This window comes from Triticum dicoccoides, chromosome 4A, assembly GCF_002162155.2.
Source record: "Triticum dicoccoides isolate Atlit2015 ecotype Zavitan chromosome 4A, WEW_v2.0, whole genome shotgun sequence".
Lineage (NCBI taxonomy): Eukaryota > Viridiplantae > Streptophyta > Magnoliopsida > Poales > Poaceae > Triticum > Triticum dicoccoides.
This window is the reverse complement of record NC_041386.1, coordinates 52320229-52333232: the sequence shown is the minus strand read 5'-3', so window position 1 is coordinate 52333232 and position 13004 is coordinate 52320229.

The following is a 13004-nucleotide window of genomic DNA, read 5'->3' as shown; positions in this document are numbered from 1 at the left end:
CATAGGATAAAAAATTTGGTGGAACTCCAATTTCAAATGATTCCAGTTCCAAGATCCAATATCATCGCATAGCATGTACCATGCCAATGCTTTTCCCTTCAATGATAAAGGGAAACCTTTTTCATAACTTCATCCCCGGGTAAACCTGCAAGCTTGAATCCACAAATTTGTGCTACATATATCAAGTGCATATCAGGATGTTCGGTTCCATCTCCTGCATAAGGATTAGCTAGTAATTGTTCTATCATACCCGAAGGAATTTTATATTCAACATTTTCAGTAGGTGCAGTTGGTTGAGGGGTAGCTAATTGTGGTTCCGGTCGAGGTGAAGATACCCCAAACAAACCCCACGAAGGATTGTTTTCCAAAGTAACAAGTGACAATAAATTTCAGCACACTATATAAATGTTTCCTTACCAAATTCCATATACCAAAGGCGCTTCACTCCCCGGAAACAGCGCAAGAAAATAGCCTTGACGACCCACAAGTATAGGGGATCAATTGTAGCTCTTTTCTATAAGTAAGAATGTCAAACCCAACAAGGAGCAGAAGGAAATGACAAGTGGATTTCAGCAAGGTAATGTCTGCAAGTGCTGAAATTGTAAGTAGTAGAGTAGTTTGGTAGCAAGATAATTTGTAACGAGCAAGTAACTAAAGTAGCAATAAAAGTGCAGCAAGGTAGCGCAATCCTTTTGAAGCAAAGGACAGGCCAAAACGGTCTCTTATGATAAGCAAAGCGTTCTTGAGGGTTCACGGGATTTTCATCTAGTCACTTTCATCATGTTGGTTTAATTCGTGTTCGGTACTTTGATAATTTGATATGTGGGTGGACCGGTGCTTAGGTGTTGTTCTTACTTGAACAAACCTCCTACTTGTTATTAACCCTCCCACAAGCATCCACAACTACGAGAAAAGTATTAAGAATAAATTCTAACCATAGTGTCGTGGAGTTGACACGACAGATGTCCTAGAGCAAGGACTTAGTCGTAGGGCCATCGCACTAGGAAGCTTAAAGGGGTTAATCGGGACAAGGAACACACGAGAGAGTTTTTATACTAGTTCGACCCCTTACGATGAAGGTAAAAGCCTACGTCTAGTTGGGATTGGTATTGCTGAAGTTTCGATCTCCAAGGGGCTCAACTCGCCGGCTTGGTTATCGATTTGATTGTTTTTGACCTAAGCCGCCACCGGGTCATCCCCTTATATACATGCGTTGACGCCTGGTGGCCTACAGAGTCCCGGTCGGCTCATAAACAGTGTCCGGCTTGGTGACTAGTCAATTCTACCTTATGATACAAGTCACGCCACTACGGCGGTTTATCACTACGGGCCATAAGTCACCCGTGGGCTTTAGACCCTTTACTGAACCGCCATCTTCATGATTGATCCTGGGCTTTGCATGATAATCCTCTTTTCATAACCCGGCCCCTCCAGGGTGGCTTACACAAATTGTTATATCCCCGACACATAGCATTAAACTTTTGGATCCAATCGGTTCCTTATGGAATAGCGCAGAAACTGGGGTTTAAGCTTCTATCACTCTCGCAACCCATCATCTAATTGCTACTCCACAATGCATTCCCTTAGGCCCAAATATGGTGAAGTGTCATGTAGTCGACGTTCACATGACACCACTAAGGGAATCACAACATACATACTATCAAAATATCGAACACATATCAAGTTCACATGATAACTTGCAACATGATTTCTCCCGTGACCTCAAGAACAAAAGTAACTACTCACAATATCAGACGAGTATTAAATAGCCTATTGGATCTGAACATATAATCTTCCACCAAGTAAACCATATAGTAATCAACTACAAGATGTAATCAACACTACTAGTCACCCACAAGCACCAATCTATAGTTTCGGTAACAAGATTGAACATAAGAGATGAACTAGGTTTTGTGATGAGATGGTGTTGTTGAAGATGTTGATGGATATTGCCCTCCCAAGATGGGAGAGTTGTTGGTGATGATGATGACGATGATTTCCCCCTCCGGGAGGGAAGTTCCCCCGACGGAATCGCTTCGCTGGATGGCAAAAGTGCTCCTGCCCATGTTCCGCCTCGAGACGGCGGCACTCCGTACCGAAAGTCCTCTTCTCATTTTTTCTAGGTCAAAATGACTTATAATCCATAAGATGGGCACCACAGCTGGGCCTAGGTGAGCATAACCCACCAGGGTGCGCCTGGGCTCCCTGGTGCTCCTAGGTGGGTTGTGCCCACCTGGTGGGCCCCCTCTGGTAGTTATTTGCTCCAATATTCATCATATATTTGATAAAAAATCTCCTTGAAGTTTCAGCTTGTTTGGAGTTGTGTACAATAGGTGGCCTGACGTAGCTTTTCCAGGTCCAGATTTCCAGAAGCCGTAATTCTCCCTGTTTGTGTGTACCTTGTAAATTATGAAAGAAAAGGCGTTAGAATTACTCAAAAAGCATTATTATGCATTAAAACATCATAAATAATAGTAAGAAAACATGATGCAAAATGGACATATCACATACCACATCACCTTGGTAGGAATTCTCTTCCTAGGGTGCTCGCCCTCAACATCACCAGGGTCATCGCGGCTTATATTATAGCGCAATGCACCGCATACCGGGCATGCGTTCAAATTCTCGTACTCCTCACCGCGATAGAGGATGCAGTCATTAGGGCATACATGTATCTTCTGCACCTCTAATCCTAGAGGGCAGACAGTCTTCTTTGCTTCGTACGTACTATCGGGCAATTCGTTGTCCTTTGGAAGAATGTTCTTTAACATTTTCAGTAACTTTTCAAATCCTTTGTCAGATACACCATTCTCTGGGTTCCATTGCAACAATTCCAGTGTGATATCCAGCTTTTTAATGTCATCTTCGCAATTTGGGTATAACAATTCTTGTGATCTAACATGCGCTGTAACTTCAACTTCTCCATTTCACTTGCGCATTTTCTCTTTGCATCAGCAATGGCTCGACCAAGATCATTAGTGCGCTCATCTGATGCCTCTTCTTCAGCTTCTTCCCCCATTGTAGTACCATCATATTCAGGAAACCCGTGATAGTTGTCATCATCCACTTCTTCTTCATTCTCTTCCATTAGAACCCGTCTTTCTCCGTGCTTGGTCCAACAGTTATAGCTGTCGGCGTTCTGGGAACCAGGGTACCCATACCTGCCTGCCTACGGGCCACGGTGTGGCTCCTTCAACGGCCTGGTTCGGCCCATCTACAAGAATGCCAAGACAAGACCCTTGCGAGGTCCCCTAGGCCTCGCGAGGCAGACGATACCAAGTCCTCTGGAGGGAGCAGCCTCCTCCTGAGGAGCAGAGATTCCTATGCACGTACCCAGCCTCATGAGGCTGCCATCATGCAAGCCATGACGACCAAGGCAGGGGGGCGCCAGCGGGCTCAGAGGAGGCAAGAACAGGTGTGGGTTCCCGAGGAATATGGCAAAGGTTTCCTATCCTGTGGAACAAGACCAAGACCACCAGTATGACAGGATGGATGTCATCGCCAAGCCCAGTGCTGCGTCACGACTAGAAGCTTTGCAGGCGAAGACCACCTTCCGTCAGGATAAGGTGTACTACTTGTCCCCTTTCAAATTGGCCACTATGGGATCCCTTCCCGCCTATGTTTTGAGGGAAGAGGACCGAGGCCACTATAAATATAGGTTAGCCACCACCATAGAGGGAGAGACTGATTCCTCACCTTGAACCTCGCGAGGTAGTTCATATACTATACTAGTTCATCCGCAGCCCCTCGCGAGGCCAATCCACCACAAAGCAGGAGTAGGGTCTTACACCGCAAGGTGGCACGAACCTGGGTAAACAGCCGTGTTCATCTTCTTCCTGGCTCGCGTGCATCAGGCTAGGTTGTGGGGCGATGGGTTGGTAGGCTTGAGAGGTTGAGTTCTTCGCACACGCCCTAGAGTTTGAACCTTCTTGAGTCTACGGAGCCCTGAATCCGACAATAGCCAAACGTGAAACCGGACGTAAACAGGTGGATGTGAAGGACTTTTGAGCTAGAGTAATTCCTATCATTCTGACAGACACCACATGGACAACACATAAAACCATCCCGCTTGTTTGCCTCAGCCGCATGCAGAAATCTATGCACGCCATTAATGAACTGGGGAGAGCGTTGATCATCGTACATCCATTGTTGGCTCATCTTCATTACACAACACCGAAAAGACCAAATTAATACAAGTTCATACTCATTAGTCACATTGCTTGCAAGGCTTATAGTGATGTGCATTACTGAGAGGGCCCAGAGATACCTCTCCGATACACGGAGTGACAAATCCTAATCTTGATTCATGCCAAGCCGACAAACACCTTCGGAAACACCTTTAGAGCATCTTTAAAATCACCCATTTACGTTGTGAGGTTTGATTGCACACAAAGTGTTCCTCCAGATATTCGGGAGTTGCACAATCTCATAGTCCGAGGAACAATTATAAGTCATGAAGAAAGCAGTAGCGATAAAACTGTAACGATCACAATGCTAAGCTAATGAATGGGTCTTGTCCATCACATAATTCTCCTAATGATGTGATCTCGTTCATCAAATGACAACACATGTCTATGGCTAGGAAACATAACCATATTTGATGAACAAGCTAGTCTAGTAGAGGCATACTAGGGACACATTGTTTTGCTATGTATTCACACATGAATCAAGTTTCCGGTTAATACAATTCTAGCATGAATAATAAACATTTATCATGAAATAAGGAAATAAATAATAACTTTATTATTGCCTCCAGGGCATATTTCCTTCAGTAGTTTCCTGTGAAGAATCGATTGCGAGATAACATGAGTATAACCATGCATGGCACTTTTATATTTTCGAACCCAATATACATTTCCCTGTATTTTCCTCCCAGTTCCAACAGGGACATATCAATGCTGATCTTACATTAACAATGCCATTTCTTGCATTATCCTACTCATACTCTGAACAATGCTGATTTTACATTAACAATGCATGTCCTTTTTGATATGATGGAGTGTCCCTACAGTTACTGCCCTTTGTAATCACACCACCTTTGCCAAAAATAGGGAAGCACAACTGGTTCCTCGCTCGATCAGATGATGGCAAAAGACTAATGATCATTCAGACACATGAGCCGGAAAAGTTATATTGCAAAAACACCGTTGTATACAAGCACCGTGAAATACGTGAGTATCCGGACAGTGGCTGTTACGTCTATGAGCAGGATACCAGCTTGTTGGGGCCTTCAGGATTTTTTAGTTGGAGGCAGGTAAACAGCCTTGGTTCACACTCTCTGTTTCTCGGACTCAATTATCCGATTAACCAGGAGACCACAGTTGGCAAGGACCTTGATGGCAGAGAGGCTCTGTTTGCTATGGAAAACTCTATCTACACGGCGAGCCCTAGGAGTTCGGGAGCAAACTCCCCTGATTGTCAATGATACAGCCTACAACCAAAAGGAGGTGAGAATGACAAAGGCATCCGGATTAACTTTGATCCTTGGATGTCTCAATTACGACAGGCAGTGATGTGGTTCAAGCCTTCAGGTTGATAGGTAATTGGGCTGTTGCCTTGAAAGGGTGGAGTACTGGTGTCTCCGGATCATTGGTCGCTGAAGCGGGGCTGTAAATTTTGATGGTGTTGGTTGATCTCTTCGAATGACTTTGTTGTATTTGCTGCTTGTTCTGGATGGGTAGTTCTTTCTTTTGTTATGCATATTCCTTCTCATTTGGTCATCCTCATCTATGTCACTCTTGCTATGTAATAGTTGGCTCTGTTTAGAATGTCATTCTCGTCTGGATCACGAGAGTCTAAGCACTGCAGATGGGTGCATTTTGGTGTAGCAAGACTTCTTATGAACTATCATGTCTTGTTGTTTATGTCAGTAGTAGTCACTAGTCAGTGTTTGAATGTTGTATATATCGTTGTTTCAAACTGTTTATTGTCTCGAACTACTGGTGGGATAAATGAGGGCATCACCATTCTCCAGTGTTCAGAGTGTATCTCCATTTTTCAAGTTATATAATTTGAGATCAATGTCTTTTCGATGATGTACACTTGTTTGGTCCAGTGAGGTGTCATTGAATATGGGCCGAGTAGTAACACAATGCCAAACAGGTCAATTATGACTCTCAGGCTGGGCTCTCAAAAGATCCTCAAAAAAGGGCGGGCTCTCCAAAAAAGAAAGAATAAGGACTCTTAGGCCGACATGTGGGCCCCATCAGTGTTTTCGTGCGCTTGCGCGCCGAGAGCATATTGGCGCGTGTTCGAAATTCAAGCTACCTTTTCATCCCCAATCTCCCGTCCCTCCCCCACCTCTGGAATCTCGATTCCTACTCCAGTTCCCCCAAATCCCCCTCTTGTACTCCCTGTACTCAAGCTCACTATCATGTCGCCGGTCAACGCGGATCTCTGAGCCGGAGATCATGAGGTCCGTCCTGCCTTCTATCGCTGCGTGTTGTCGCTCAACAGTGGCATGGCGGCACTTGACGACCAGTTTGCCGGCAAAGTGCTGATGGTAACCATCAATGGCGACCAGCCTCCCGTCTCGCCGGATGACCTTGTCAAAGCTCTTGGCATTTTGCATGGCATCCAAATAAGTGACGTGCTCATCGAATTCTATCCGCCACCGGCTGATTTCTTCGTCAGGTTCCAGACAACTTTCGACTGCAGTCGTGTGTTCGAATCTTCCCGGCATTTGTTCTGCGATGGCACGCTGGTGAGCTTTGATCGGTGGCACCCAGGATGGGGCTCAGTGCCCTCTGACCTTCAGTTTTTAACAAAGCTTACCTTCCACGGCATGCCTCGACGTGCTTGGAACAGTGTGTCCATGATTGAGCTTATCAATGACCTTGGAGGTGAGCTCGTAAGTATGTTTGTTCCTCCAGACAGCTGGGCTCTGACGGTTATGGCATGGATGAAGAAGCCGTCCACCATACCGAAGGTGATTGCTATTGAGATACCGGTGCAAGAACCGGGGTTGTTCTATTCATCGCCACTAAGGCCGCCGCGTACCACGTTAGGGATGTACCTGTATCGAGTGTTCGTGCATGTCGAAGAAGTGGTCAATCCATCAATCGAAGTCCTGCCGCCGCCGATGGTGCAAGGGTCCGTCGACGACATCCATTACAGGAGTCAACGTCTGACTTTCCCCATGTTGCTCGGAATGATGGATGGAACAGGGCCTACTCCATCCCGCGGTGGAGACCACTGATTCTATGGGAGAAGAGGCGGGGCTGGCTTCCTGGATGTGCTCTAATTTGAGGTAACAACTGAATCTTGTCAGATACTAGTTGAATCCAAGCTATGGGTGTGAAGCCCTGATGTGCCAGTACATTTGATTGTGACCTGTTCTAGTTTTGTACCTGAACTTTTTTTTAGAAAGGGTTGTACGTCAACTTAATGTGCTACCAGAACTTATTGTGTTATCCATCTGTTTTCTTTGCACAACATTCAAGATATTTCCCTGTCATTGATAAAGACGATGAACCGTTATGCACGAGTTCGTTGGTTTCAAGATAGCCCTACCCGTAGTGATCCACTACTTCCATCCTGATTGTGCCGCCTGCATGAAATTTTTGTATGCAAGTTCAGTGTGCTATGATGTTCTATATGATTGTGTCAACTATATAAGTTTTTACTGAGCATCAGCAATGCATATGGCTGAAAGATGTATTTACGAGCATCTACCGATGGGTCCCTCTCTCTCACATGCACACACGCACAAGTGGGACCCGTTGAATTATTTCTTTGCTCGTGAGAGCTTTTAATTAGGTTCCACTATAATCAAACTTTTTTCTTAAGTTATTAATTGAGCTTAGTGACTTCAAAAGGTTGTACACAATCCTTGTTTGGGCCTTTCAGGCGTCGTTGAATCTGGGTTGAGTAGCCATGTAGGTTGTACTGTACTACAGAGGCCTTTTTTTCAACATCAGCAATGCAACTGGGGTGACAGTTGTACACAATATCCGGGTCAACTTGTTATTCTCCGCCCCGCTGGGCTGCAAACTTTCATAGGAGGTATGCATTAGGCTTAACAAGAAAATGGACTTTGAGAAATAATAAATGGGATGTAATTATAATAACTAGGCAGTAATTATAAAACAAAATATTATTTCCAGAATTTGAAAATTTTAATTTCATTACTAGTTGCGCGAGCAATATTTCGTCGGATTTCAACGTAATACAACTTTATTTTGATATTATATTTAATCTAACTAGAAATTTCGGATAAAAATATTTCGGATCCCATAAAAATGTGGGATTTTTTTTGAATTCTGTTTTGAGCGGTTGGTTGAAATTATTAATCGTTGTCCTGGCTAGAAAATGGGTTGTACTTTTAACAAACTGTAAATGGGTTGTAGTAAATTCCATTAGAATAAAAAAATGGGTTGTACATTCTTACAAATAGCAAATGGGCTATATGTTCTATGCCACACACTTGTGGGCCTTCTAAGTTGAAGCATCCCCTAAAAAAACTAAGTTGACGCACATGCAAGGCTTTGTCAACAACACACGGTTCTAGCAGATGTGGCCATTGGATGTCCATACAATGAATGTCGTGCTTCTTCTTCAATCTTAGATACTCTTGCTTCAGCCGCCCAAAAAATGATTCCTCCCCCTGACATCTACGGCGCACCATTTCGGAGGCTGACCTGTGGGCCTACTAAGTTGACGCGTACCAAGGGCTTTGTCAACTTAGTCAATACAAACGATTCTAGCTGAAGTAACCGTACGATGTCTATCCAACGGCCGTAGTGCTTCTTCAACCTCTGGTCTTCTTGCTCCAGCCGCCAAAAGCAGCGCCGGTCGTGCCACGTGCTCCTGCTTCCTGTGGCCGGCTGTGATGCCGCGGAGGCCTCACCGCCCCCTACTACTCCCACCGCTAGCCAGGCCATCCCTCTACTCACCCACACCCCCTGTTATTCCGCGGAGAAGGCAGCATCACATCGCAGCCGAACCAGTGAACCTTTGCACTCCTCTCGGCGCGGGCTTCCACTGCCACGTCTTCCCCGGCTCCGCGTCTTCCCCTTCCTAGGCCTCGTCGTCGTCCACCGCCCTGGTGCTCTCGGCGCGGCATGGTCAACGTGGTCAAGGAACAGCTTCCATCGGACGTGGACTGTACGTGGAGAGGCTGACAGCTGGGTCCACGACGGCAGCAAGGCAGTGCCTCTTTATTACGCAGAAAATAATGATTCCTCCACCTGACAGCAGGGACCCACCGGACTGGCCACCGTATTTCGCGAAAAAACGTTTCCCCTTGACTGCTGGGACCCACCGGATGCGCCACCGTATTGCGCGAAAAAATGTTCCCCCCGCTATTAGCTCGGACCCACCCGAAGTGCCTCCTTATGCGCACAAAAAAATGAATACTCCCCCAGCTGGTTGGGACCCACCTTGGTGGGAGGCTGACTTGTGGGCCTACTAAGTTGACGGGGACGGAGTGCTTTGTCAACTTAGTCAATATGAATGATTCTAGCTCCAGTGACTGTCCGATGTCCATCCAATGGCCGTAGTGCTTCTTCAACCTCTGGTCTTGTTGCTCCAGCCGCCCAAAGCAGTGTCGGTCGTGCCGCATGCTCCTACCTCCCATGGCCGGTTGTGCTGCCGCGGAGGCCTCACCGCCCCCTACTATTCCCACCGCTGGCCAAACCATCCCTCTACTCACCCACACCCCCTGTTATTCTGCGGTGACGACAGCCTCACACCGCAGCGAACCAGTGAACCCTCGTACTCCTCTACGCGTGGGCATCCACTGCCGCGTCTTCCCCGGCTCCGCGTCGTCCCCTTCCTAGGCCTTGCCGTCGTCCACCGCCCTGGTGCTCTCGGCGCGGAGTGGTCAACGTGGTCAAGGAACGGCTTCCATCGGACGTGGACTGTACGTGGAGAGGCTGACTGCTGGGTCGACGGCCGCAGCAAGGAAGTGCCTCCTTATTACGTGCAAAATAATTATTCCTCCACCTAACAGCGTGGACCCACCGGACGGGCCACTGAATTTCACGAAAAAAATGTTTCCCCCTGACTGCTGGGACCCACCAGCTACATCTTCTCACACAAGGAAGTGCGTCCGGGCAAAAAAATGATTCACTCCTAGATTGCTGGGACCCACCAGCTACATCTTCGCACGCAAGGAAGTCCACCTGGTCGAAGCGTACATAGTGTTGTCATTCTGGTTGCGGACATGTACGTACATACTGGTCGATGTAGAGGCGCGCACGTGTCGTAGTAGAGGCGCGCACGTAGCATGTACACCTACGTACAGCAGCCAGTGTGCAAGAAAGAAAATACGGCCACGTACGTACATATGGGCAGGGTCTCGAACGCCTACTCGCGCATACGTACGGCCAGGGCTTGTGTACATGGCTGGGTCGGTACGGAGAAACAATGTCGTCGTTGTGTTCATGGAGAGCCAACCGGCTGGGTCGGAACGGAATGCGTCGTCGTGTTCATCGGGAGGGCTTGGATGGAACAACCGATGGAAACGAGGCCTGGCGTACCGTAGAACGGACGAAACGACCTTGTGTTCGACCGGCCACGTTCGAAACGGGATGCTGCTCATCAGGAGGGGTCTGGCGTACCACATAACGGAGGAAACAGACCTCCCACGGTCAAAACGAGGGTCCTCTTGATTGGGAGGGGTGTGGCGTACCTCAAAACAGAGGAAACGGATTTGTTTTGGAGCGCTACGGTCGAAACAGGAGCCCTGTTCATCGGGAGGGGTGTGGCGTACCGCAAAATGGGACTCCACGGGATATTGTTCATCTCCACCGTCAACCCCCTCCAGCCTCCACGGGCTATTGTTTATCCACCGTCGACCTCCTCCAGCCTCCACCTGCCACTGTTCATCCACGGGCTCCTGTTCATCCAGCCTCCACCGCGCGCTACTCCACCGGCTACTGTTCAACCAGCCCTCTCCACGGGCTCCTGTTCAACCACCCCTCCACGGCTACTGTTCATCCTGCCCTCCACCTTCTACTGTTCATCCTACCCTCCATGGGGTGGTCCTGTTCATCCTGCCCTCCACGGGGTGGTCCTGTTCATCCTGCCTTCCACGGGGTCCTGTTCATCCAACCCCAACCGTCTCAATCGATCGGGGTCATGTTCATCCACCCCCACCGGGAACTGTTCATCCAAACCCCCCAGCAATGATCACTATTCATCCAGAGGCAGCATCGATCGGCTTCAGTCAACAACAGTAGCGAAGGAATCGCTCGATCGGGTTCAGTTAACAGCCATCGATCGATCGCTCGGGTTCAGTAACGCGTAGCATGCAGTGCAATCGCTCGGTTTCAGTTAGAGCCCAACGCCTCGCACCCACAGGCGTGCATGTACGAGAGAAACGTGCATCGCTCGGCCCCGACCAACCACCGTAACCGGGAACACCCCGATATTTTCCTCGCCCTCGCTTCTACCACAGTTTTTTCCGTCATGGATGGCCCAAAGAATGTCATGCAGCTGCGTCTCCGGCCCGCCAAGGACGAAAAGCCCATTTTCTGTCATGATTTTTTGTCATAGAAGTAGGACCCCACCACATCTATGATGATACCGGGTTTTGTCACAATTATCGTCATAGAAGTGTCATAAGTATGACAGAAAAAAAATTGTTCGGCCTAAAATGTCACGGATGTGTCTTTTTATTATAGTGCAATGACAGTGCTGACCACCCGGCTGGTGGCGGCGATGTAGAGGAACATGGGCTCCTTAGCATCCGGAGCTGCCAGGATAGGCGGTGTAGTCAGCATTTTCTTGAGCTAGAGGAAGGCCTCGTCCGCCTTGTCGTTCCACATGAAGTGAGTGGTTTTCTTCATTAACCGGTACAGTGGAAGAGCCTTCTCGCCTAGCCAACTGATGAAGCAGCTGATGGACGCCAAGCAGCTGGTGAACTTTTGGACGTCCCGCAGTCGGGTGGGTCTCTCCCTCCGCTCAATGGCCTTGATCTTCACAGGGTTGCACGTGATGCCGCATTCTAAGACAAGGAAACCAAGGAGCTGGCCATCTGGAACTCCAAAGACACACTTTGCTGGGTTGAGCTTGATTTGAAAACGGCACAGATTGTCAAAAGTCTCCTTGAAATCTTCTAGAAGGGTGCCACGCTTCTCTGTCTTGACCACAATATCGTCTATGTAGACGTGGGCATTTCTGCCGAGTTGCTTGAGGAGGCACTTCTGCATGCAATGCTGAAAGTGGCACCGACATTTCTTAGGCTGAATGTCATGGTCAAGTAGGAGAAGGCTCCGAATGGTGTGAGGAAGGCGGTCTTCAGCCGATCGGCCGGGTTCAGCTTGATCTGGTGGTAGCCGAAGTAGGCATCAAGGAAAGACAACAGCTCGCATCCGGCTGTGGAGTCTATCACTTGATCAATCCGGGGCAGAGCAAATGGATCTTTGGGACAGGCTTTGTTGAGGCTGGTGTAGTCAATACACATGCGCCACTTGTTATTCTTCTTCAGTACAAGGACTCGGTTGGCAAGCCACTCTGGAAAGAACACTTCCATAATGAAACCATCTTCTAGGAGTTGGGCTATCTCTTCACCAACAATTCTTCTTTTTTTAATGACAGGCGTCGAAGGGGCTGCTTGACTGTTTTTGCGTCCGATCTGACATGTAGCTTGTGCTCGGCGAAATCCGTCATGTCCTTAGGAGACCATGCGAAGATGTCCTGATTCTCACAGAGGAAATCGGTGAGCTCGCTTTCCTATTTGCTATCAAGGTTGGTCCCTGCTACCTCTTAAGCACTCCGTTGGTTTTCCCTTGAAGAGGAAAGGGTGATGCAGCAAAGTAGCGTAAGTATTTCCCTCAATTTTTGAGAACCAAGGTATCAATCCAGTAGGAGACCACACGCAAGTCCCTCGTACCTACACAAACAAATAAGAACCTCACAACCAACGCGATAAAGGGGTTGTCAATCCCTTCATGGTCACTTACGAGAGTGAGATGTGATAGAGATAATGATGATAAGATAGATATTTTTGGTATTTTTATGATATAGATTGAAAGTAAAGATTGCAAAATAAAATAGAT